The sequence below is a fragment of the Tamandua tetradactyla genome, chromosome 11 (genome assembly GCF_023851605.1).
Source record: "Tamandua tetradactyla isolate mTamTet1 chromosome 11, mTamTet1.pri, whole genome shotgun sequence".
Classification (NCBI taxonomy): Eukaryota; Metazoa; Chordata; class Mammalia; order Pilosa; family Myrmecophagidae; genus Tamandua; species Tamandua tetradactyla.
In genome coordinates this window covers 94,876,161-94,901,772 of record NC_135337.1, presented here as the reverse complement: position 1 = coordinate 94,901,772, position 25,612 = coordinate 94,876,161, and positions in this window count along the sequence as shown.

Sequence of the window (25,612 nt, the reverse complement as noted above, 5' to 3'; positions counted from 1 at the left end):
CCCGCTGGAGTCAGCAAAGCAGGAGCCCCCTACAGAGTTTTTGGGGAAACACTGGTGCCTTTTCCCCACTGGGGAGGCTCAGGGGTCACCTCCTCCAGGAAGCCTCCCAGGGTGTGTCTTTTACACCTTCCCCACCCCCCACCATCAGGGAAGAGTCTGGGCCACCCTTTGGCTCCCCACTGCGTGGCACCCCTAGATGGGAGGGTGACACAATTTGGGAGAAGGGGGCATCGCAGAGCTCCTCTGCATTTGCCAAGAAGGAAAGCAGATTTCAGTGTGTGGGTTCCAGCTCTGCCTGTACATTTGAGGCCTCTGGAGGGGAGAAGCTTTTTTTTTCTTTTTTTAGAATAGATTTTATTTTTTAGAGCAGTTTTAGGTTTAGAGAAAGACTGCACAGAACGTAGTTTCCATATCCCCCCAACCCCACATTTTCCCCTACTGTTCACGTCGTGCGTTAGGGGTGCATTTGTGCGATGGATGAGCCGAAACCGATGCCACGTCGGTCACCCCAGCCCGCAGTGGACAGGGCGTGTCTGCCCTGCGGGTTCGGTTCTCCAGGGTGCGATGCGGGCATCGGGTCGCACGGCCGCCAGGGGCGTCAGGCGGGACAGGTCCCTCACCCTGGGAATCCCCCGTGCCTGCCGGCCCAACCCCCAGCCGTGAGCCCCTGGCACCTACTGACCTCCTTACCCTCATTGTTTCGCCTTTTCCAGAATGTTCTGCCGCTGGCGCCAGGCAGCGTGTGGTCTTCCCTCTCACCGAGCAGCGTGCGTTTCAGGTTCCCCTGGGTCCTTCTGCGACTCGAGGGCTCTTTTGTTTTTTTTTTAATTCTTACAATTTTTTGTTGTGATAACATATTCAATGTGACATCCCCCGTTTCAGCTGCGCGCCAGTGTACGATTTGGCGGCGCTAGTTAATTCACAATGCGCCCACCCTCCGTGACGGAAACTTCCCTGTCACCCCACACGGGAGCTCCATACGCCCTGAGCAGTGGCTCCCCATCCCCTGCATGGGCGGACCACGGGGCGTTTGTCCGATACCCTTTCACAGGACACCTTGGTTGCTTCCCATTGTTCCAAACGATGTCATTTCAGCAATTGGCCCTGATCACGTGAGCGCGTCTCTTTTTAAGCCAACACGGCAGGTGAACTCACCGCCTGCCCTTTACGTGGGACATGACTCCCAGGGGTGTGGACCTTCCTGGCCACGTGGGACAGAGATCCTAGAATGAGCTGAGACTCAGCATCGTGAGACTGATAAAGCCTTCTGCAGCAAAAGGGGGAAAGAGAGAAATGAGACAAAATAAAGTGTCCGTGGCTGAGACATTCCAAAGAGTCAAGAGGTTATCCTCGAGGTTATTCTTACGCATTATATAGATATCACCTTGTTAGTTTAAGGTGTATTAGAGAGGCTGGAGGGAACTGCCTGAAAATGTGTAGCTGTGTTCCAGGAGCCTTGATTCTTGAAGACGATTGTAGAGTGATAAAGCTTTTGCAATGTGACTGTGTGATTGTGAAAAGCTTGTGTCTGATGCTTTTTTGTCCACGTTATAGGCAGATGAGTAAAAAAACATGGATAAAAATAAACAATAGGGGAAACAAAGGTTAAAATAAATTGGTTAGATTGAAATACTAGTGGTCATTGAGAGGGAGGGGTGAGGGGCATGGGATGGGTGAGTTCTTTCTTTTTTATTTCTATTTCTGGAGTGATGCAAAGTTGTAAAAAGTGATTATGGCGATGAACACAACTATGCGATGATATTGTGAGCCACTGTACATCATGCATGGAATGTTTGTATGTCAAGAATGCTTATATATGTTTATTTGTTAAAGTTTGACAATAAAAATATTTATTAAAACACAAAAAACGAACAAAAAAAAGATGGCCTGCAAGGGAACAGACGGACTCCGGGCACCTCCTGATGTATGGGGACGGCTGCAGTGTCCTTCTGCGATTCCTGCCGGAGATATAATTCAGTCTTGTCACCAAGAAAAGGCGGGCACCCCTCCTAGAGGTGTGGGAAATGCCTGCCTGGACACTCCAAAAATGTCACACGAGACACAGAGAGCCTGAAGGGCTGCTCCCAATTAAAAGAGGACAGGGAGACGGGACAACGAAACACAACGTGCGTTTCCAAGTGAAAAAAGAAAACGTAGTCAAAACGGATATTTAGATGGCAGCTGGCGAAATCTGGCTACAGAGTGTAGAGGAGCTGGTGTCCTGAGTGGACCTCTGTCCTGTGGTTGAGGGGGAGAAGCTCCTCGTTCTTAGGAGGTACCTGGGGAAGGAATTAGGAGAGAAGGAAGGTGATGCACTCACAAATGGTTCCAAATTTCATACAAGTTGCTTCTTGCCGTTCCCAGTCATTGCGGACGCCAAATTAGAGAATCTGAACCTTACCTCCCGGGGAAATACAGGGGAAGTCACCTGCCAGCCTCTGGTCACAACATTTTCATCAACTGATCAATATGTGACCTTGTTTTATGTCTGTTTCTGTTTAAAGACAGTGGATTTAATATCTATTGTGGTTTCATCACCGGCGAACCCACCACCGGCAGCGCTGTAACTCACGCCTGAATGGAGCTGATTTAATGTGTGCATTTTCCCTCGCAGGCGCTTCGCAGCCCTTTTGTGCTTAGGAACACCAGACAGCGCTTCAGCGCTATGCTTGGGGACCATTTTAGATGGCAAAATCACCCCTTCAGAAGGCACAGAAATGCAAAAGACCTAGCCTGAAAAAGACCACAAAAAGGACACTTGTCACCAGCCTGGGAGCTGAGACGAGAAGGTGGAGTGTCGCCTCGTGCAAACTCAGCACAGTGTGTGCCTGAGATTCTTTGCCGCTCTGTGCAGTTCTGTGAGTGACCGGGAAAGTCCCACAATTTCTGAGATTACAAATACATTTTAGTGAGTCTGCGAATTAGTAAATATGAAGTCTGCAAATACTGAGGATCGACTGTTCACATACACAGTGGAGAGAGAGACAGCGGCCGTGTTACATATTAGTAGTTATGGACCTAGGTATTCAAGATAGATAGTTACTGCATTATTCTAGCAACTTTTCAGTAGGTTGAAAAAAAATTGCAAACTAAAATGTAAGAGTTTATTTTACCTGCAAGACTCCCTGGCTCCACGGAGCTCAGCCCTATCAGAAATCTCGTGCAACCACCACATTCTGGAACATTCTCACCATCCCAAAAGGAGACCGTGTCCCCATTAGCAGGACCTCCCCCAGTTCCTGACATCCCCTCATCTGCTTTCCTCTGTGGATTTGCCTTTTTCTGAATATTTCATACAAGTGGAGACAGACAATATTTATCTTTTTTTGTCTGGCTTCTTTTGTTTGGCGTCACGTTGTCAAGGTCCGCCCACGTTGTCCCACGGACCAGAACTTCATCCCCTCTTGTGGCTGGCCAATTACACCCCTTTTTAAAATCAGGGCTTTGCTTATAAAAACGCACAACGTTCTATTTGTCAGACATCAAACAATGTTTGTTTTCTTTTGTTGTTGTTGTTTTTTTAATCCCACTCCAAAATAGCTTAAAATTGGCTCAAGCTGGCCAATGTCACGTGCTCCCCAAAGCCTGCCACACGTCTGCAAGTCTTGTGAGGGGGTCTGAAGAGGCCTGAGACGGGCCCCATGGGGAGAGCCGCTTTAATTAAAAGTCATCCCATAACGGACTTGCCATGCAAACTTCCTGGCAGCAAAGGCACAGGCTCTGTGGGACGCGGGCCAGGCCTGACATTCCACGCTGGCCTCCCTGGAGCCCCGGCAGCCACAGAAGTTCTCAAACTGAGCCAGAAATAGTTCTGCCTTTTATTTGGAAAGAGAATTACAGGGCGAGCGCCCGGGCCCCAGCTCACTGCTTCGAAGCCGTGCTTTTGAACACCGATGAAACCACACACTTGCTTTCGATCTTCTCTGCCAGGCTAAGCTCTGGCAGCTGCCTAAACAGTCAGCGCACGGCCTTAAACACAGGTTCCTTTTCATTCCTGTTTGAAGGTTTTATCCAGCTATTTCTGTGCAAAAACGTATTTAAAATCTTGCTGGCTCAGGAGATTCCAGTAGTTGCCAAGACCGCTGTCCTCTCTCCGTTCCCCCGCCCCTCCCCGCCAATGCAGATTTCTCAGATCTACCTCGTCTGTAGGGATTTTCCAAGGTGGGGGGCACTGCCTCTGGTTCCCCCAAGTGGCCCCCCAGCCTGGGGAACCAGGAGCTCGGGGGCCGACAGGCCCACAGACTAGCTGGAGGCAGGCAATTCCTGGAAGCAGAATTGAGTGTTACAGGATACATGATGGGAAGGAAAAGGATCATGTGGTCACAGTGGTTGAAACAGAATTTGAACTCAGGTCCTGGTTAGTTGAAAGCTGCAAGGTTTCAAAAATATTTTAGCCCTTGCTGATGGGAATGCAAAACAATTCAGCCACTGTGCAAACAGGCAGTTCTGTGAACAGGGAGCCATAGAGTTACTGTGTCACCCAGCAATTCCACTCTGAGATACAGAACCCAAATAACTGAAAATAGGGGCAAAAATAAAAACTCGTACATGCGTGTCCATACATATTCACCACAGCCCAAAAATAGAAACAACCCAAGCATCTGACAACAGACAAGTGGATAAACAAACTGGTGTATCCGAACAATGGAATATCATGCAGCCAGATAAAGGAATGAAATTCTAATCTGTGCTATGAAATGGATGAATCTCAAACACGTGATGCTGAGTGAAAGCAGCCAGACACAGAAGGACAGATATTGTCTGCTTCCACGCCCAGGAAATATCCAGAGCAGGCAACTCCATAGAGACAGAAAGCAAATATGTGCTTGCCAGGAGCTGGGGAAAAGGGTATAGGGGAGTGATGGCTAGTGGGGTGGGGTCTCCTTTTGGGGTGATAAGAGAGAATGTTCTGGAACTCGATAGAGGTGGTGGTTGCACCCCCTTGTGAATGGACTAAATGCCACTGAATTGTTTGCTTTAAAACATTAACTTTATGTTTTGTGAATTATACCTCAAATAAAAGGAAAAATGCTTCACCCAGCCCTTGGGTTCAAGGAAAGGAAATGTCCAAAAGCAGTTGCCGAGATAACCGTCAGTCAGGAGCACCTGTGAGAAAAAACAGTGGTGTTCAGTTGGCTTGAGATGACTCAGCAGGGTGGGGGGGAGGGTTGTGAATCTCGGCCACATCAACAGAGGTATAGGGTGCAGCTGGAGGGAGGGGGTTCTATCCGGTTTTGCAGAGCCAGACCACAGCAGAGGAGTTGGATTCCAACCTGGGGTGGGGGGTTGTCAAGGACAAAACAGGGGAGTGGGGGAGGTGCTGGCAGCGCTGAGAAAGCTTGAAAGCCCTTCCCTTCGAGGAAAACTAGTGCAGTGTGGACTCCGAGGCTAGGCTGGCTGGGTTCCAACCTCTGCTCTGCTCTGCACCAGCTGTGTGACCTCGGGCAAGCAACTTAAACTCTCTGAGCCTCCACTTTCTCATTTATAACATGGTGTAATGGTGGTATGTGAGAATTTAGGGCCTCATGGTAAACGCTCTGTGGGCAAATATTGTCTTAGAGAAGAGCAGGTTTTGAGGAACCCAGATGCTGAAAATGCAGGGAGATCAGACTGAATGGGCCAGACTGAGGCTGTGAGCTGCCTGGTGGCAGGGGCTGTGGTTTCTGCTTTGATGCTGTCTGCTCTATGCCCTGAGTAAATTGCGGTGGGTGAATGGCTGAATGAATGGGAGTAGGTAGAGTGGTCTCAGAGAGGAGGAACTTTGAACTGGGTTTTGAGGGATGAGTAGGAGTTTTCTATGTCAGCAGTGGAGCAGGGGCAAGGCACTGCAGGCAGAAGGAGTTGCATATACGGAGATGTGGAAATGTGACCCCACATGGTGGGGCTGTGGACAGGGGGCAGATCTGGAGAGGAAGGCTGAGGGCTTAAGCTACCCTCTGAGAGCCTGGCCTCTGCCTTGGAGATGCCAGCACACAACAGGTGCTCAGATGGTATCTGAGGAAGCTGCCTGCCCTGGCCGGAAGGAAGCTGGCCAGCCCCCATCCTTCTCCCTACAAGCTGGTCCCTGGGACTTAATTAAAACACCTTCTGAGGTTTGTGTGTCAGAGCAGACATTTCATTTATGCCTGGGATGAGCCTCACACCGCCAACTCCCTGAGCGACTCTGGGTTAGCCTCTTGCCCTCTCTGTGCCTCAGTTTCCTCTAGTGCCAAATGGGGCTGGGAGTCACATTCTCCCACAAGGTCGGCCAGCAAAAGTGTCCATTTCACAGAAGAGAAAACTGGGACTCAGGAAGGAGAGTGAGCTGCCTGCAGCCAGACAGCAGGACATGGCCAGGGTGGGTCATGATGTCCTCAGAGCCCACCTGCTCTGAGCTTGGAGTCATACGCATGTGAGGCTCACAGCAGGGACGTTCCGAAAAATCCAAGTCAGAGCCAGAAGGAGGCATTTTCGTGATGATACAAAAACGTGGTGGGCAGCCATCAACCATGTAAAAGGACAGTCAGCATCATCAGCCATCAGACAAAGGCACGTCAAAACCACAGTGAGATGCCACTCATACTCGCTAGGGTGGCTGTTGTTAAAAAAAAACAGACAATAATAAGTGTTGACAAGGAAGCAGAGGAGTGAGTGTGCTCGTGCATCGTAGGTGGAAGGTAAAAGTGAAGAGCCATTGTGGAAAACAGGTGGGTGGGTCACCAAGAAGTTGAGTGTAGAATTGCCCTGTGACCCGGCAATTCTGCCCTGCATCTACACCCCAAAGAATTGAAAGCAGGGATTCAAACAGCTCCTTTTCACTGATGTTCATTGCAGCGTCAATGTCAAGAGCTGAAACATGGAAACCACCCACGTGTCCATGGACGCGTGACGGAGAAACATGCCATGGGGTATGAATTGGCCGTAAGAAGGAAAGAAGCAGTGAGGTACCCTCCATCCTGGAAGGGCCTTGGAAACATCACACTGAGCGAAGCCAGACCCAGAAGGACAGATACTGCCTGATGTCGCTTCTATGAGAAGCCTAGAAATAGCCAATTTGTAGAGATAAAAAGTGGAGTAGAGGTGTCCTGGGGGATGGGGGGACGCGGAGTGTTCGTTTGATGGATTTGGAGCGTTGGTGAATAAAATGCATTGAAAACAAAAACAGAACAGGGGGGTGGACAGGGGTGCAGAGAGAAAGCTGATTAGAGATTACCAGGAACTGAGCGAGGGGAAATGGGGTGTGGGGGGTTCTTGCTTCATGGGTGCACAGTTTCTATTTGGGGTGATGGGAGAATGTTGGCAACGGGAGCCCTGACATTGGAATGTAACTAGTGCCACTGAGCTCAGCGGGTCAACGTGGCAAATGTTATGCTTTATGTAATACCACAATGCATTCTTTTTTAAATTAAAATTTAATTGTGGCGGGTGGTGTCGGTCTCTTACGCAAGACGTCCGTGGCTAGGGGAGCTGGGCGAAGGGACGGGGCCTCTCTGTTTATCTCTGCAAGTCTTGGCGAACGCCAAATCTGTTTATTTGCTTTTTTTTCTTTAACTTTTTTTTTTATTGTGTAACATAACATATATACAAAGCAAAGAAAGAAAAAAGCAATAGTTTTCGAAGCAGTCTTTAACAAGAAGTTACAGGACAGATCCTACAGTTTTTCAGGGGCTACCATACCACCTTCTCAGATTTTTCCTTCTAGCTGCTCCAGAATATGGGAGGCTAGAAGGAATAAATATATATATATATTTTTTTTACCATCACAGCCGTTTTTTTTTCTTTTTTTGTGAAAAATAGCATAAATACAAAAAGCAATATATTTCAAAGCACAGCTCAACAATTAGTTGTAGAACAGATGTCAGAGTTTGACATGGGTTACAAGTCCACAATTTTAGGTTTTTACTTCTAGCAGCTCTAAGATCCTGGGGACTAAAACAGATATCAATTTAATGATTCAGCAATCCTATTTGTTTGTTAAACCCGACCTTCTCTGTATGACTCCATCACCACCTTTTATCTTTCCATCCCTTTCTTTAGGGGTGTTTGGGCTATGGCCATTCTAACTTTCTCATATTGGAAGGGGCTGTCATTAATATGGGGTAGGGAGATGGAACTATATGATATTGGAGAGGCTGGGCTAGGTTTCAGGACTTACCTGGACCTGGGACCCATGTGCAGGTTGCAGGTTTCTGGAAAGTTACTCTAGTGCCTGGAACCCTTGTGGAATCTTCTATATTGCCCCAGGTGTTCTTTAGGATGGGCTGGAATGGCCCTGGTTGGGATGTTTATTTGCTCTTAAATGCAACAGAGACGAGGGGGGAAAGAACTGGTGGAGCAGCCAAAGGACGTGTGGGGCAGTCGGGAAATGGGAACAGCCACGGTTCTCCTGCACAGCTCCATGAATTCCGACCGCTGGTACTGCAGGCTGCGAACTGCCCGCTCGGGGGTAGCTGGAGTGGGCTGGGGGGCTGGTGGAGGCCCCCGGGGTGCTGTGCAGCTTCTCAGTGACAGTCCTGAAAAACCCATTTGAATAACCTGAAAGCATTCTAAAAAGAAAAACCCCATTTACCCAACTGCTGCCACTTGGCCCTGGCTGGAATGTGTCTATAGGAAGTTTTCGAGCTGGAAAGGACACAGAAGTCTTTGTCCCCAGCAAGTTGTGAAGATGTTGGTCAGCCGCACTTGGGGAGGTGACGTGGGGCTCTGGTTGCCTGGGACTGGGGGTGAACAAGAGGGGCAGTGGCGTGGACAGGGGTCCCCGGCTCTTAGGAGGTATCCTCTTAGCTGGCCTTGGGAAAGCCCGACGGGTCCTGCCTCCAAAACATGGTGTAAATCTGTCCCTTCCAGCTCCTGGACCCCTCCCCTCCCTCATCTCCTTCCCTGTTCCCTTTGTCACGCTCTTCAGGCTGCACAGGTCTCCTTGTGCTTTGAAGAGGTGCCTCAGGACCTTTGGACGAACTGCTCTCACCCCTACCTGCACAGACCCCTCCCCATCTCATCCTTTCTCTCCTTGACTGGCTCCCGAGCAGCCATTCTTATCTGCCAGGAACAGCACCCACTCATCGCGCCTTCCTTTGCCTCTTGTCTGTCTTCCCCACTAAACCCCTCACCCGGGAGGCTTGGGAGGGTCCTTGCAGCTTTGCCAGGATGCAGCCCCTGCATCCCCCACTGCACTTCTTTAAAGCGTGCAATTGGCTGAGTTTTGGTAGAATTGTGCACCCACAAAACCATCCCATGATCGAGAGGATGAGCAGGTTCATGCCTGAAAATGTCCCGTGGCCTCGTGGCAATCTCCCTCATTCCTGGGCCCCAGGTGGCACCCAGCTGCTTCCAGCACTGCAGAGCATGGAATTCTATTTGAATGGAATTGCACAGCCTGCACTCTCTCTCGGCTCCGTCTGCCCAGCACCGCTGTCTCGAGGTTCAGCTGCGCTATCATCTGAGTCCGGAGCTTGTTATTTTTCATTGCTGCGTAGTATTCCATGGCCAATTAAGGAAGGGTTGGTGTAGATGTGAGCTTGCATTTCTCTGCTGCCAACACCCAGGAGGCAGTGGAGTTGGTCACGTTTGTAAGTGCCATGTTTCACTTGTTACGAAGCTGCCACACTTCTTCCCTGCATGGTGGGACGGTTGCCCGCTGCTCCCCTGCTTGTGGGCGGTGAACTCTACCTGCCTGGCTTGCAAAGCACCATCCCATCCTGGGCAGGGGCTCGAGGGATGCCTGCTGAATAAATGCACAAAGAAGCGAATACGTCCACACAGGGCAGCCTCTGCAGTGTGCATGGGGCATCCTGTGGGCACAGCGCACCATGCCCTGGTTGGTGCCACAGTCCTGCTTTGCAGAGGGGGAAACTGAGGCTCACTTGGAGTACGTGACACTGCGAGGTTCCGGGGACGAGGGGTCCCAGGCACACAGGGGTTGGCTTGGTGCCAGGAGACCCGGGTTCAGATCCCAGCCGCGGGGGCAGGGCGAGCCCCGACACCACCCCCTTTCTCGCTGAGGTGGTCTTGGCCACAGATGGAAGGTTCTGGAAGGTTAAGACGGGGGGAGGAGCAGGCTGGGATCCTGGAGGGCATTTTGTCTCTTTTAAAAGAGTAAATTGGATTTCTGTGTATATGAATAATTAGTAATTTCATGTGCATGAATAATGAATAATGCGTGCATAGTATTTTGATACATGTGTGTATCATGTATACATGATACATATTTAAATACAATTTTTATATTCACTATCTTCATATATATCATCTATAAACATAAAATTACGCATTTTATATCTTAATAGATGCTATATTTGTATATGTTATATAGTATATAGTATATGCTTATAGCATATATTATAGTATATGCCATATTATAAGTATCTATCATATAAAGATAAAACTAAGTGTATTTATAAGCTTGTGTACAAATGATGTATATATATATTATATATTCATATATAAGGGATGATCTATGTTTTTATATTTATAATATCTACTATTTTATGTATAAATAAAATGTAACAAAGTATATGTAGTCTGTGTCCATATATATTTTTCCACAGTTGATTTGTTTGAATTAGGATCCAACTCAATGTGTGGTATCTGGTAGAAGAGTCTTTTAAGTCTCTTGTAACCATAGCTTCTGCCTCCCATCCTCTTATTTTTATTTATGTATTTATTTATTTTTGCATGGGCAGGCACTGGGAATTGAACCCAGGTCTCTGGCATGGCAGGCAAGAACTCTGCCTGCTGAGCCACCATGGCCTGCCCTCTTGTCCTCTTATTTGTTCTCCCTGCTCTTTATTTGTTGCAGCACTGACTCCCAGGAAGCCCACAAGTGCCTGGCTGGACCCACCTTGTTTGAAATTATGATCTTGTCTTCATCATGGATTTTTAATCTGCATTAAGTTGACTTTTAAAAGGATCTTTTCTAAATGTTACTCATCCTGATGACCGCGTTGTGTGCATGTGCATGTTCTGAAAAGAGGGGGGCACCCTAATCCTGAGCCCTCCCCCCACCCGGAGAATAACAACCTCTCCTTCCCCCTGCGGGGTTGGGGCGGGGCCAAAATGCACCCACAGACAGAAAGCGCCTCACCCCTCCCCCTGTCCAGGATGGGGTGGCCTGGAAGGGAAGTGGGCGCAGAGGGGAAATTGAGAAAGAAGAGGGTCAGTGCGGGGCAAAGGGGGGCCAGGCTCAGAGGCCCAGCATACCTTGCCCATCCCTGGCTCCGTGTTGGCACCCGTAGCCCAGAGTGGGTGCCCCGTCTCTCTGCCCACGTCCCCATCTTAGGGCCTTAGGCTTCCCTGTGCAAACCCCAAGTCCCCAGGCATACAGAATTTACTGCTCTCTCCACTGGTCCAGGTTCTACTCTCAGCCCTGGGGACCTGGCAGAAAACAAGGGGGACCCCACTCTGCCTCACTCCATGGGCACACACTCCAGGAGAAAGCCTGCAAACCAGGGGGGCTGCTTTAGCCACTGGGAAATCAGGGAGGCTTCCTGGAGGAGGTGGCATTTGAGCCAAGGCCTGCATGGGATGAGGGAGCGAGCTGGGGGAGGACGTGGGGGAAAGGCAGAAGGTGGGACACATGCAAAGGCCCTGGGAAAGTGATGGGGGGCCATGGGGTGGGGGCGGGGAGTTCAGCCAGACATTTCGGGGAGCTGGGAGTTTAGACAGGAGAAGTAAATGCCAAATTGCCTTCCAGACGTAACTCCCCATAGTGCCTGCCCTCCTGGGGCTGCTGCCCATTCTGTGCCTTGGTAGCCCCCCAAAGGGCCAGCCTCTGCCCAGAGACAGAGAGCCCCAAACAGGAAATTCTAATAACAGTGACAGCAGGAAGCCAAGCTGACACTTGGAGCGTGGCCTGAGGGCCAGGCCAGTTCTGAACCCTTCCTGCAGAAGCTCCTGCTGCTGCTGCATTTGGCAGATGGGTAAACTGAGGCTGGGCCAGGCAGAGAACAAGCCCTGGTCTCGCCTGAGTCCGGAACTCAAACCCAGGGCTTGCCTGACAGCGGCCAAGATCTCGCTCTTGAGGGTCCCGCGACCTGCCTTTCAGGGCCCCTATATTTTCTGGGCCCAGGCAGGGAGAAAGTGCCTATGGGGCTCTCCATTTGGGGGGACTTTCCCCCATACCCCACTTCACACCCCACTCCTCCCCCAGGTTTCAGGCATGGTGCAGCACAGGAGCTGTGGGGGGAGCGTGCCCTGGGAGCCCCCAGCTCTGTCAGCATGGGCCTGGGTATCCCAGAGGCCTTCCTGGAGGCAGTGTCCAAACCTACACAGATTTTTTTTTTTAATATTAATTACCATCTATTTTCAGTACCCTGCAATAATGACATTCCTTTGTTTTTCCTCATGCAAAAACATTTTTAAAATTGTACCTTGTACATTTCACTATTATTATATACTCTAGGCATTCCTAGATTATACCATCTCAATCTTTAACATCTATCTTTCTTTCTGATTTCATTTATGTCCCTAGCCCTCCTCCCTCTATCATTCTCCCATGTAGCTTCATTCAGTGTTTTAACATAATTATATTACAGTTAGGTAGTATTGTGCTGTCCATTTCTGAGTTTCTGTATCCAGTCTTGTTGCACAGTCTGTATCCCTTCAGCTCCAATTACCCAATATCTTACCCTATTTCTATCTCCTGGTGGTCTCTGTTACCAACGACATATTTCAAGTTTATTCACTAATGTCAGTTCGTATCAGTGAGACCATACAGTATTTGTCCTTTAGTTTTTGGCTAGTCTCACTCAGCATAATGTTCTCTAGGTCCATCCATGTTATTACATGCTTCATAAGTTTATTCTGTCTTAAAGCTGCATAATATCCCATCGTATGTATATACCACAGTTTGTTTAGCCACTCGTCTGTTGATGGACATTTTGGCTGTTTCCATCTCCTTGCAATTGTAAATAATGCTGCTATAAACATTGGTGTGCAAATGTCCGTTTGTGTCTTTGCCCTTAAGTCCTCTGAGTAGATACCTAGCAATGGTATTGCTGGGTCATATGGCAATTCTATATTCAGCTTTTTGAGGAACCGCCAAACTGCCTTCCACAGTGGTTGCACCATTTGACATTCCCACCAACAGTGAATAAGTGTGCCTCTTTCTCCACATCCTCTCCAGCACTTGTCATTTTCTGTTTTGTTGATAATGGCCATTCTGGTGGGTGTGAGATGATATCTCATTGTGGTTTTTTTTTAACTTTTTTTTTAAACTTTTTTTATTAATTAAAAAAATTAACAAACAAAACATTAAGATATCATTCCATTCTACATATACAATCAGTAATTCTTAATATCATCACATAGTTGCATATTCATCATTTCTTAGAACATTTGCATCGATTTAGAAAAATAAAAAGACAACAGAAAAAGAAAACGATAATAGAGAAAAAAAAGATTGTACATACCATACCCCTTACCCCTCACTTTCATTTACCACCAGCATTTCAAACTAAATTCATTTTAACATTTGTTCCCCCCTATTATTTATTTTTATTCCATATGTTCTACTCTTCTGTTGATATAGTAGCTAAAAGGAGCATCAGACACAAGGTTTTCACATTCACAGAGTCTCATTGTGAAAGCTATATCATTGTTCAATCATCATCAAGAAAAATGGCTACTGGAACACAGCTCTGCATTTTCAGGCGGTCTCATTGTGGTTTTGATTTGCATTTCTCTAATGGCCAGGGACGTTGAGCATCTCTTCATGTGCCTTTTGGCCATTTGTAATTCCTCTTCTGAGAAGTGTCTGTTCAAGTCTTTTTCCCATTTTGTAATTGGATTGGCTGTCTTTTTGTTGTTGAGTTGAACAATCTCTTAATAAATTTTGGATACTAGACCTTTATCTGATATGTCGTTTCCAAATATTGTCTCCCATTGCAAACCTACACACATTTTAGGCAGCCATACAGAGCAGGGGCTTGTTAAGTGCTGGGATCCCAGGCCCCTCCCTAGAGTAGCTGTTGGGCCTCAACCTGGGGAGGGGAGGGATTTAAAAGACTTCCCCGCCCCCCCCACCCCACCCCAGGTGATTCCTCTAATCAGGCCCGAGCTGGGAGAAGCTCCTGGGACGGCCAGAAAAGGCTCCCGGCGGCAGCACCCAAAGGCCCAGAGGTAAGGAGCCTGGTTTTTTTCCTTCCAGTTTAGGGACTGTCCAAAGGCAGAAGGCCAGGGGCCCGGGCTGGCCTGTGGGGGAGGCCTGTGGGACCCGCGGCTCCTGGGCTGCTTCCTAGAGGTTCAGGCTTTATTTTGAGACCGTGCCCTCTTAGTTGCTCCTGCAATGTGCTGTGGAGCTGCCCGCTGGGGCCGGACATACTCGGCGGGTCATTTGGAGAATTTCCTGAGCCCCAGCTGGGGACGGTCGAAGCCCCTGGCCCTGTGGGGCTCCTGGGCTGGGTGGGTGGTTGGGAAAGCGCCACCCCGGTAAAGAAGCGGAGAACAGGATTTCAGGTCGTGGGGGGCCAGGGAGAAGACAGCGGAGAGAGTGTGGGTGCGGTGGGGAGTCAGGGAGGGCTCTCGGGAGGAGGTGGCGTCTGTGTGGAGGCGGGAGCGGCCGCAGGATGACCACCCTTTGCCCAGGCCCGGCTGCTCGGCCACGCTATGCCCCGGGCCCCGGTGTCACCCCGGGAGGAGAGGCGAGCAGTTGGGGTGATGAGCTCACTGCCCCGCCTCGGCCCTTCCCCGCAAGCCTCCAAGTAGGAAGCTTCGGAGCCGCCCCCTGGACCCCCCAGCCCTTAAGGATGAAAAGCCGGCTCCTTCCTTGGGGTGGGGGGCAGGCCAGTGCAGCCGCCTCCTCTGTGTTCCTGCCTTATTCCCATCCCCCCACGTCCACCGTCCCCGTGGAGTGAGTGCCCTCGATATGCCATTTCACAGAGGGGGAAACTGAGGCTGGAGAGCAGAAGTTGCATGTCCCGTTACCGGGCCAGGGCAGAGCCTCTGATGGAGCCCTGCTCTTGCTCTCCCTGGCTGCCCCCACCCCTCGGCTTACACCCCACAAAATTCTCGCTGCCCTGAGGACGAGCCTGCCAGCCATGTCCCCCTCCGAGCCCTTGGCCGTGCCGCTAACCTCGCTCCCTTCCCCAGGTCCCCGTGCCAGTGCCACTTCCTCCAGGAAGCCTTCCCAGAAGCCCTCGCCTCCCCAGATGACATAGTGGGGTGCCCTGAGACTTTTCACAACAAGCCCCAGTAAACAAGTGGCTGGACGTGCCTGGGCCCTAATCGGCCGGAACCGAGATGAGGCCCCGATAACTGGGCTATTTTGTGGCAACCATCCTGTGATTCCCCAGCCCCGGCTCTTCTAAGAAGCACCCACGGGGCTCCCCAACCACCAACCCACCATCAGGAGCAGATAAGAGTGCCATGAGCTGTGGTTTCTGCGGAGATCAGGCTTGCGGCAGCGGATGGGGAGCAGAGAGGGATCAAAACCATGTTGGGGCCCAGTGGCAAAGGGCAGCGGGCTGGGCGCGTGGGGGGCATGGGGTTGGGTGGGGGGGGCGCCCGGCGCTGAGAAAGGCAGGGGGTTTGTGGTATCGTGCACAGCGAGGCTTTGTCCTCCTGTTTCACAGATAGGAAAACTGAGGCCCGGTCAATCCTGTGACCCCTTCCTGGTCTGGCTGGCCAAGTGAGTGTCGGTTGTCAGGTGGGCTTTGTAGACAGAAGTGGGGTGTAGCAGAGTGAACCCCCAACAGGCCTGTGCTGGTTTACAGGCCTGACAGGAAGTACCAATAGCAGAGACTCCCCTGTCTTTTCTCAGCCACTGTGAGAGGTGGCATATGACAGTAGGGGGCAGTTTGGTCTTCCAGGGGCTGATTTTGGGGCCCCTGGCTGGCAGGAGGTGGACACACTCAGTTCCTGAGGAGGCCAGCCTGGGTTGGTCCTGCTAGAGAGAACCCCAGGTTCCAGGATGTGTTTGCACTGTTCCACACAGTTTCACACTGTTCCAGCCTCCTCCAGAAGGAGTGCAAGGGCTGAATTCCCTGCACCTGGGACCTCCAGGGAGAAGCATAAAGGCTCTGAAAATATCTCCTCTTTTTTGCAACACACTGGCCTCCTAGCTGCTCTTCCAGCCTCAGGGTCTTTGCACAGGCTGATCCCTCTGCCACGCATGCTATTCCCTCACCTCCTTTCAAACTCACAGCAGGAATTCTGTGCTGTGGGTTTGGACAAATGCTTCGGGTCATGTATCCACGTTAACGTGGCAGACAGAACAGCTTCACCGCCCTAAAACCTCCTGTACCTCACCAACTCCTCCCCCCTCCCTTCCCCCAAGCCCCAGGTAACCACGGACCTTCCCACTGTCTCTGTCCTTTACCTTCCCCAGAATGTCACATGGTGGGATCAGACAGGACATGGCCCTCTCAGGCTGGCTTCTGTCACTTGCAGTGTGCGTTTGAGCTCTCTGTGCTTCTCCAGGGCTCAAGAGCATGCTGCTTTTTGCCACTGAGTGATATTCCCCTGAATGGATGGGCCACAGTCTGTCTGTCCATTCCTCTATTGAAGGACGTCTTGGTTGCCTGGGAAGGCGCTAGAGACTTTTGCCACCAGATATTTTGTGTGGACATTAGTTTTTCAACTCGGGGGAAATACGCTGGCGCAGCATTGCCAGGTGGGATGGTGGGTCTACGTTTAGCTCTGTGAGAAGCTGCTGGACCACCCTCCAAACCGCTGCTCCATTGTACCTTTCCACCAGTGCCGGGTGCGAAGGCTCCTGCAGCCCCCTCTCGGCTCAGCCTTTTCTCCTGGTTCCTTCCCTGCCCTTCCTCCCGTGGGATCTGAGAAGTCTTTGCATATTCCCATCCGGCTCAATTGTCAAATAAACTCTTGATTTTGGAATAAGTTTAGAGTTAGAGAAAAGCTGCAGAGACGGCATAGAAATTTCCCGTGGACTCTCAGTCAGCCCCTTCCTGTCTTCGCCTCTTCCATTTTCACAAAGCATTTGTCACATCTGAGGAGCTATGGGTCCGTGGCTATTAAGTAGGGGCCAGGCTTTATCCGAGGGTCGCCAGTTTCCACTGATGTCCTTTTTCTGTTCCAGAACCTGCCTGCATTTTAGTGTCTCAGCATCTTTTTTAAATGCTCAACATTTTTTAAATGCAATTTTATTGAGATGTATTATATATTCACATACCATATAATCGTCCAGATTTCACAATCAGTGGCTCACGTTATCGTCCTATAGCTGTGCATTTGTCAACACAATTGATTTCCGAACACTTTCATTACTCTGAAAGAAAAAGGATAAAAGTAAAAAAATGAACACGCAAAACATCCTACACCCCCCCAATATTTATTTGTTTTTCGTCTTTTTTTTTTCTTCTTACTCATCTGTCCATACCCTGGATAAAGGAAACGTCAGTCACAAGGTTTTCACAATTTCAAGGTCGCACATTAAAAGCTCTGTAGTTGTTCGATCGTCTTCGAGAATCGAGGCTACTGGAGCACAGCTCAGCAGTTTCAGGTACTTCCCTCCAGCCACTCCAATACACCATAAGCTAACAAGGTGATATCTATATAATGCATAAGAATAACCTCCAGGATAACCTCTCGGCTCTGTTGAAATCTCTCAGCCACTGAGACTTTATTTTGTCTCATTTCTCTCTTTCCCCTTTTGGTCGAGAAGGTTTTCTCAATCCCTTGGTGCTGAGTACCAGCTCATCCGAGGATTTCTGTCCCACGTTGCCAGGAAGGTCCACACCCCCGGGAGTCATGTCCCACGTAGAGGGGGGAGGACGGTGAGTTCACCTGGCTTAGAGAGAGATGCCACATCTGAGCCACAAAAGAGGTTCTCTGGGGGTGACGTGTAGGCATAATTATAAGTAGAATTAACTTCTTCTTTGCAGGAGTAAGTTTCATAGGGGCAAACCCCAAGGTGGAGGGCCTGTTCCATCAAACCGGCAGTCACCAATGCTTGTGAGAGTATCAGGTCTTCCCCAGTTCCTCAAGGGAACTTTGCAAATACTTTTAATCTTCTGCCCAGATTACACAGGGATATATCAGAGCATCCCACCAAGATCTCACTCCGAATTCAAGGTTCCATGTAATTATGGTATTCAAATAAGCTGAGCACACAAGTTAAATAAGACACTGTGCTACCAAAAATATAAATTTTGCACCCAATAAGCATCTCTTCCTTTGGTCTCCCACAGAAGTTGAAGTCTTAAAATGCAGTCAATATCATCCTTTACCCTTTTGAGTCTGATTTACCTTAGTCCTTCCCAGATCAGCTTCATTCATATCTGTAATTGAAGTGCTCAGCTCTTTTTAAAATATGAAGTTTATTCCTTTGAGACCTCATTGTGAGGGCAGAGGAGGCTTGGGCGGCAGCTGCGTGGTGTCTGCTAAGCTCTTGGGGCTGGCCCTGAGCAGGGGGTCCCCGAGGGGAGTCTGAAGCCCCCTGGGCAGAGGCATGCGGGTGGGTGGTGGCCCCCAACAGCTGCCCCGCAGGGAGTGAGCCCTCCATCATGGGAGGCATGTAAGGCGGTTCTCATTAGGGGGCTCGGGGGTGATTTTACTGGGACTTCAGGCCTGTGATGGGAAGCTCAACGGGACAACTTCAGCCTGAAATCAGGTCTCCGATTCTGACTTTGGAGAGAAGTCTCTGGATGGCGTGCTGCCTTTCCCTCCCTGGGGATCACTGAGCCATGCCGGGAAAACCAGTCCCCCTGCGTGAGCCTCAGTTTCTCTGTCTGTAAAACAGGGCCGCCCCACCGGAACAACCATAATAAAAATAACAGGAAAGAAGATGATGGAAGATGACGAGTGCTGGTGGGAAGCCGGAGGGGTGGGGACTGTGGACGCAGTGGTGGCAGTGACGCATGGCAGCGGCTCTGTGGGAGCAGTCCGGTGCGACCCCAAGGCGCTGAACATAGTATGACCCTGCGAGGGGCGGCTCAGCTCCTCCAAGAATTGCACATTTACGTCCCCGCCAAAAACGTGCCCACCGAGGTTCATTGTGGGGTGATTTGTAAGAGCCAAAGGGTGTGAGCGGCCACATGTCTGTCAGCTGGTGAAAGAACAAACGGACCAAGGAGGCTGGTCTTAGAGGGGAATATTACACAGCTGTGAAAAAGGAACGGCGCCCTGATCCCTGCTACGATGCAGAAGAACCTCGAAAATTCTACCTGAGTGGGACAAGCCAGACCCCAAAGCTACTCATGTGGGGTTCTGGGGATCACAGAGGCAGAGGGTGGCTGTGGTGGCTGTAAGTGCGGCGGAGTTTACTTTTGGGGGTGAGGGCATGTGATAGGGGTGCTGTGGGTTCCATTGGGAATGCCCTGAATCCTGGAAAATCGGGCACTGTGAAATGGGGAGTCCCGTGTTATGTGGCTTTATCTCAGTGCATTGAAGATCCAGGCTGACTGCCTCCCGGGGTGCTCTAAAGCAGCAGCCCTGGAGGGTTTGGGGTCTGGGCGCTCAGGGCAGCTCAGAGCAGGGTGGGTGCTGGAGGCCAGGCAGGGGTGAGCGTGGGGGTGGGAACCAGTGTCCGGCGGTCCCCCACTGCCCCCACCCAGCCCCGAAGGCGGGTGGCAGCCCCTCCCCCAGCCCAGGTGGCCCGGCCCGGGCTGAGGGGAAGTGGCCTCTGTGGTCCCTGGCTCCAGGATTTGCATCACCCACTTTTACATAAAAATCTTTCCAGGCTGTGCCCAGTGGGTCCTGGGGCGAGGGGCTGGGCGCTGGGTCCCGTGTTCCGTTTTGGAGGTGTGCCATCACTGTTTCTTCTTCGAAAGAACCCGAGAAGGGGTACCTGGCAAGTCCAGGGGTTCAGGGGGGCCCCGGGGCAGATGCAGCCATGCTTGCTGGGCGTCTGGTTTCCAGGGGCCGCTGAACAAACTACCCCAGACCTGGGCCTCAGACGGCAGGCGTGTCAGAAATGTGGGGGCTGAGGCTGGGGTCGAGGTGCAGTGGGGTCCCCACACCTTCCAGGGGTGCAGGGTAGGCTCCGTCCCGGGCTCTCCTGGGCCTGGGGTTGGCCAGGTGGCCTTGGCTTGTGGCCGCATTGCTTCGACCTCTGCCTCTGTCGCCCCAGGCCTGTCTCCTCTGTCTGTCTGTCTGTCTGTGCCCACCCCACTCAAGTCCAGCCTCATCTCGCTGATTCCATGTTGAGTGGGTACACGGGTCTCCACTTGGGGTGATGAAAATGTTCTGGAACTACGCAGAGGGGACGGTGCCAAGCCCTGCGGCGGTCCCAAACGCCACCCAATGTCCACCTTAAATTGTGAATTTTGATCGCCAGGAAGACACATGGCGGGTCCTGCTTCCAGACAGACTCACAGCCCTGGAACAGGGGTTGGAGCCCAAGCAGGTCCTTTTGGGGTGTCCCACCGTTCCCACAACCTGGGGCATTTATCTCCCAGGGCCCCCCACGAGGAGCATCACCGTCCCCGCCAGGCCTGTTCTGGAACTCGGCAGCCGGGCCGAGGCCGAGTGGGGCTTGGAGCCCGGATCACTTACAGCCCACGGCGGGCAAAGATGGGGAGCCGCAAATATCTGCCCAGCACCTCCCGGGGTGTGAACAGGGAGCCAGGAGGGGGCTGGGGAGCAGGGGCGAGGCCTTGCCCTCCTTGAGTCCAGGGGCTCGGAGCGAAGGAGGACAAATGCAGGAGGTGACCTCCCAGAGCTTGGGGCAAAGGTGGGGGAACAGGGTGGGGGGAGTGGCGGAGTCGCTTTGGGGAGCTCTGGGGGACCAACACACGCAGCATCCCTGAGGTGGGAGGAGTGAGGGGTGCAGGAGGGCGGGGAGGGCGCCCGGGGAGGGGGGGCCCAGTGGCCTCTCCGAGCGTCCCTGGTGCTGCTTGGGGTGACATTGATGCCAGGGCCACCTTCCTGCCTCTCTCTCTCTTTTCTGCTTTGGTTTCGCGCCATGACCCTGAATTTGCATTATTGGGCCATTTCTTCTTTTTATAACTCGTACTTTCTCCCTCCTCCCCCGCACCCCCCAGATCTCGCCCAGCTTGGGCTGAGGTGCCCCTACCCGACCCCCCCCCCGGCACCGCCACCCCCCAAAATGGGCCCGGCATTTCCTCCTCGGGGACAGGCTTTTCAGAAAAGCCATCTCCGTGTCCCCGAGTTAGAAACGGGCCCCTCGGCTGCTCAGGCATCCCGGGCTGGGGTCCCAGCCAGAGCGTTGGCAAAGACCCCTGTTGCCTGAGCACATCGTGGAGGGACTGGACCGGCATCTGCTCAACCCCCCCCCCCACCCGGTGCCCCATTTTGCACAGGGAGGTGCCAAGGCTGGCAAGGTCCAGCTGGGACTCGAACCCAGGATACCTGCTATGACCAGGCCCAGTCCTCGGGGCATGGGGGAAGCCCTGGGGTGTGCACAGGGCGAGTGTGCAGCGTGCAAGCCCCACCTCTGCCACTTATGTGGAGCTGAACAGCCTGGCCTCGCTGAGCCTCAGTTTCCCCTATTGCAAATGGGCTGGGCATGCTCCCCCACTCAGTCACAAACACTCCTCTCCAGGGTCTTGTGGGCGCCCACCCGGCCTGAGCAGCCTCTGCCAAGTCCCCTGGTCTCGTGCTGGTCTTGGCGGGAAAGTCCGCGGTCCTGGCCGTCCCCACCTGCAGCCCTGTCACAGGGGTCTCTGCCAGACCCCCGAGCGCTACCGCAGGATCCCGGCGCCTTTAGCTCACCGTACCTGATGCCCACTTACCCGCCCGTCTCAGCACCACGTCGAGCTGCCTCCTTCCCCTTGTCTCTCCTTCAACATTTAATTCGAGTAGGACACAGAGACAGCAAAGCTCCCGGGTCCTGAGTGCACAGCTCAGAAATGTGTCTCAAATTGAGTACACCTGAACAACCAGCGCCCAGCCCAAGAAACAGAAAGTGTAAAAAAAAAACCCTAAAATTAGAAAAGAAACTTGGGGAAGCACGAGAAATGTCATAGGTAGAGAATGTATCAGTGTGGTCATTTTAAGGTTGACTCACTTTTAAAGACAATGGAAAGACAGGGAGCTTTGGGGCTCTGGGGTCAGAAACCAGTCTCTGGTTTGGAGAGAAAAAAAAAAAAGAGAGACACAGAAAGAAACAGAACATTCTCAGTGCCTCTTCCCACCCCCCACCCCCACCCCCACCTCTGAGGCTCCCTCATGGGGCTCGGTATATTGAACTGAATTGGTGATAATTACTGACATGAGGGCCCCTCTGCCTGGGACACAATTATCTTGCAAGCTACTGGGTTTGTGAGTTGCATTAATAGAGGTATAAGCTCCAGAAAGAGGGAGGTGATTTCCTCCTCACACCAGGCTGGTCAGAAGAGGTGGCAGCTGCTCCTGGTACTTTGAAGTGGGGCAGCTAAATGCAGCCCAGTGTCCCCTCGACAACAAGCTGATGAGGGGACTCTACAAGGGATGCACGGTCACAGCGAGTCCTTCCATGGTAGGAGGCTAAGGCCTGAGCAGGCAGGGATTTGCCCGTGCACCGGCCCAAATTCGCTTTCCAGGCACAGGCCGGGCTTCGAGCTCTGGCCTTGGGCAGAGTTCAGGTTGGGCTATATCTGACCGTGGTGTTCCTTCTTGCCGGCTGCAGCTGCCAGGGGCAGGGACCCCCTGGGGACGCTCCTCCACCCCATTTTGGCAGGAGGCCTGCAGGTGCCGAGAGGCACTTTACATGGCCACGCTTGGCCTCCCCCGCCTGCCAGCAAAGCCGCCCCCTAGAAGGAAGGGCCGAGGGGCTGAGAGCAGGAGCTGTCTCCGAGCCCCAGCGAGCTCTCGGGTATTTTTATTTTGATTTCACTTCTGCATTTCACTTTTACTGGTCCCCAGTGAAAGGCGCCTGCTCACCAGGAAGGCAGCGGTGATAGCTGGGCCCCGGATGAATCTGTTCTGTCATGGCCCGGGTGGGAGGCAGGGCTGGGGGACAGGCAGACCTGGCTTCGAGGCCTGGGTGTGGGTCTTTGTGCAGCGCTGTCTCTGCTTGCTGTGCCACCTTGGGCAGTCTCCTTCCCTCTCTGGGCCTCTAGTTCCACCTCTGCCCAGTGGGAATTATTAGTCATGTCCTTAGATTGTGGTTGCTCTGAACGCAGGCTGGTTTGGTGCTTGTCTGGGTCAGGGGGGCTTTTGGGAGGCCGGGGATAGAGGGGAGTTCCAGGGGAGCTGGACAGGCCGAACATTCCTGAACTTGAGTTTCTGTAAAGATCTCACCAGGCAGCTAGTTTTAAAATGCATATTCCCAGGCCCTGCCCGGGGTGGGGAGGGGGCACCCCCGGGGTCAGCAGGTACCTAGGGGGAAGGCCTGCTCGCCCCACCCTCACCCCAGAACTTTCAGAAAAGGCTCTGGGCCCCGTGGGTGTGTTTGGAGGCAGCTCCGTGTTTCCTGGGGCAGGTTGGGGTGGGCAGTGGGAAAGGGGAAACTGAGGCCCAGAGATGGGAAGCCACTTGCCATGAGCCACCCGGTAACAGGTGAACGGGTGCCTGGCTGGACCCAGAGCTGGACACTCAGACCATGGCTGCCCTCACCCCACTTTGGGCTGGTCCGTGGTGCCCAGGTCCCAGCAGCTTCGGAGCAGGCGGGTGCCTGCGAGGAACAAGAGGCCAAGGTTTCCCCCGGGAGCAGCTCAGAGCTGAGTCGGGGTTTATATAGCGGCTCCCAAAATATCTGGCCGTGGATAGGCCGCAGCGGCCCGGCTGGACCAATGGCCAAGGCTTCCTGTACTGCCAAGATGTTTCCTGCCGATAGCTGGGCCCAGCAGCCTTATCTGTGACCCCAGGGCTGTATGGAGGACAGCACCCCCGTCACTCATTCAGGGTACAGCCTGTCCCGGCTGGGGTGAGGGCTAAGGGAGCCCAGGAGGGGGCCAGGATGAGGGGGGCAGGGTGGGCTGCCCGTTCAGCACACACGTTCTGGGACGCATGGAGCACTGTACTGGGAGTCCAGCAGCCCCAAGTGGAGCTGTGGTTCTATATTTAGAGACTGCGTGGCCCGGAGGCAGTCAGGCCCCTCTAGGAGTCATCCATTGGTTGGGAATGATGACATGTCCCATTTCATCAAGCACCTCTCTGCCCAGAGCCCCCTGAACTCTTGTTCTTAAGGAGACATGGCTGGGATCAGCTGCCCTAACCCTGCAGCATCAGGGCTCAGCTACAGGGAAGGCTGGGAGCTGGGGAAATCCAGAGTATCTGTCTAGATGGCTGCCTGGAGGGACAACAGAGCTGGGGTTTAGCAGATATGTAGGAGTTCACCAGGCAGACGGCATGGAAGGGATTTCCAGGCAGAGGGAAAAGATTGTGCAAAGGCTTAGAGTCAGTGTCAGTATCCCCATTTCACAGAGAAGGAAGCTGAGATTCCAAGGGGAATGGGGCCCTGGTGGCCGGGGCTGGGGGTCTGACCGGACCTGCTGGGGTCTGAGCCCAGCTCCCTGGCCCTCACCTTGCCAGGTGGCTTCAGGGAGGTGTTTGCACACACCCTGCAGAGACAGGAGGGGCTCAGGCCTGGGACTCAGGGCTTCCCACCCTCTCCCTGCCCTCGGAGGGGCCAAGGTACCTGAGGACCCAGCTCCCGTGGGCCCTTCACCCAGGCAGCCCAGCCTTCCGTGTGCCCAGTCCCTCCTTCCTTGGCTCAGGAGAATGGGGAGGGTGGGGCGAGACGTGAGGGAATGGTTTGTGGGTTTGGGTCCCCCTTTAATGTTTCCCAAGAGCCATGAGCAAATTGGAACTTGGCTCAATTGAGCAGTACGTCTGCCTTGAGTCCTGCAGCCGAAGGCACAGAAATGAACAGCTGAGGGGCTTAAAGAAGCCCCTGCCCCTGTGGGGTGATGGCAGCTAAAATGTGGGAGCAGCCCAGGTACCCCCCAGCAGATGACAGATCAGCAAAACGGGGTCCCACCCTGTGTGGTGGAATATTACTGAGCTGTGAAAAGGAGTGAAGTCCTGATCCGGCTGAATCTCCGAGGCTTTGTGAAGAGTAAAAAAAAGCCAGATGCGAAAGGATGGGTACCATCTGAGTCCATCGGTGGGAAACGTCCAGAATTGGCGAATCTGTGGGGACAGGAAGCAGACTGGGGGTGTCTGGCGGCTGGGGGTGGGGAACGGGGCATGACAGCTCATGGGGGCCGGGTCTCTTTTGGGGTTGATGAGAATGTTCTGGAAATAGAGCTGGCGGTTGTGTCACATCGTGCATGTGGCAGAGGCCACTGGGCTGCACGCCAAAATGGTGGGTTTCATGTTATGTTACCTTCTCTTCAATTCAGAAGAGGTAGGTGCCTGGTGGTTTCTCAGGAGGGGTCTCTGGTTTTCTTTTTTAAATTTTAAGTTGTTGAACATCTCTGCTACGCGGCTTGCCTGCCTGTGGGGAGGGGGCCGGGTTGCCCCTGAGCCAGTGGCCAGAGCGGGGTGGGAAGGGCTGCGGCTGGATCTCGGGCTGGCTGTGCCGATGTGGATGCCGTTCGTCTCGACTGCCCCTTCCTCCTGGTGAACAGGGTGGGGGGGGTTTCGGTTCTCCCAGCCCGTCCTGCACAGACCTCCCCACAAGCCCTTCCTCCAGCCGAGTCCTCCCTGAGAGGTAGGGAGCCTGCTTCCCGGATGGGTAAACTGAGTCTTGGACACCCTCAGGCCCTGGCTGGCGAGGGGCCCAACAAGGATGGGGTTCAGGTCTGGCTGGCTCCAGCACCCGCATGCCTAGTCTCCCTGAGGCTGC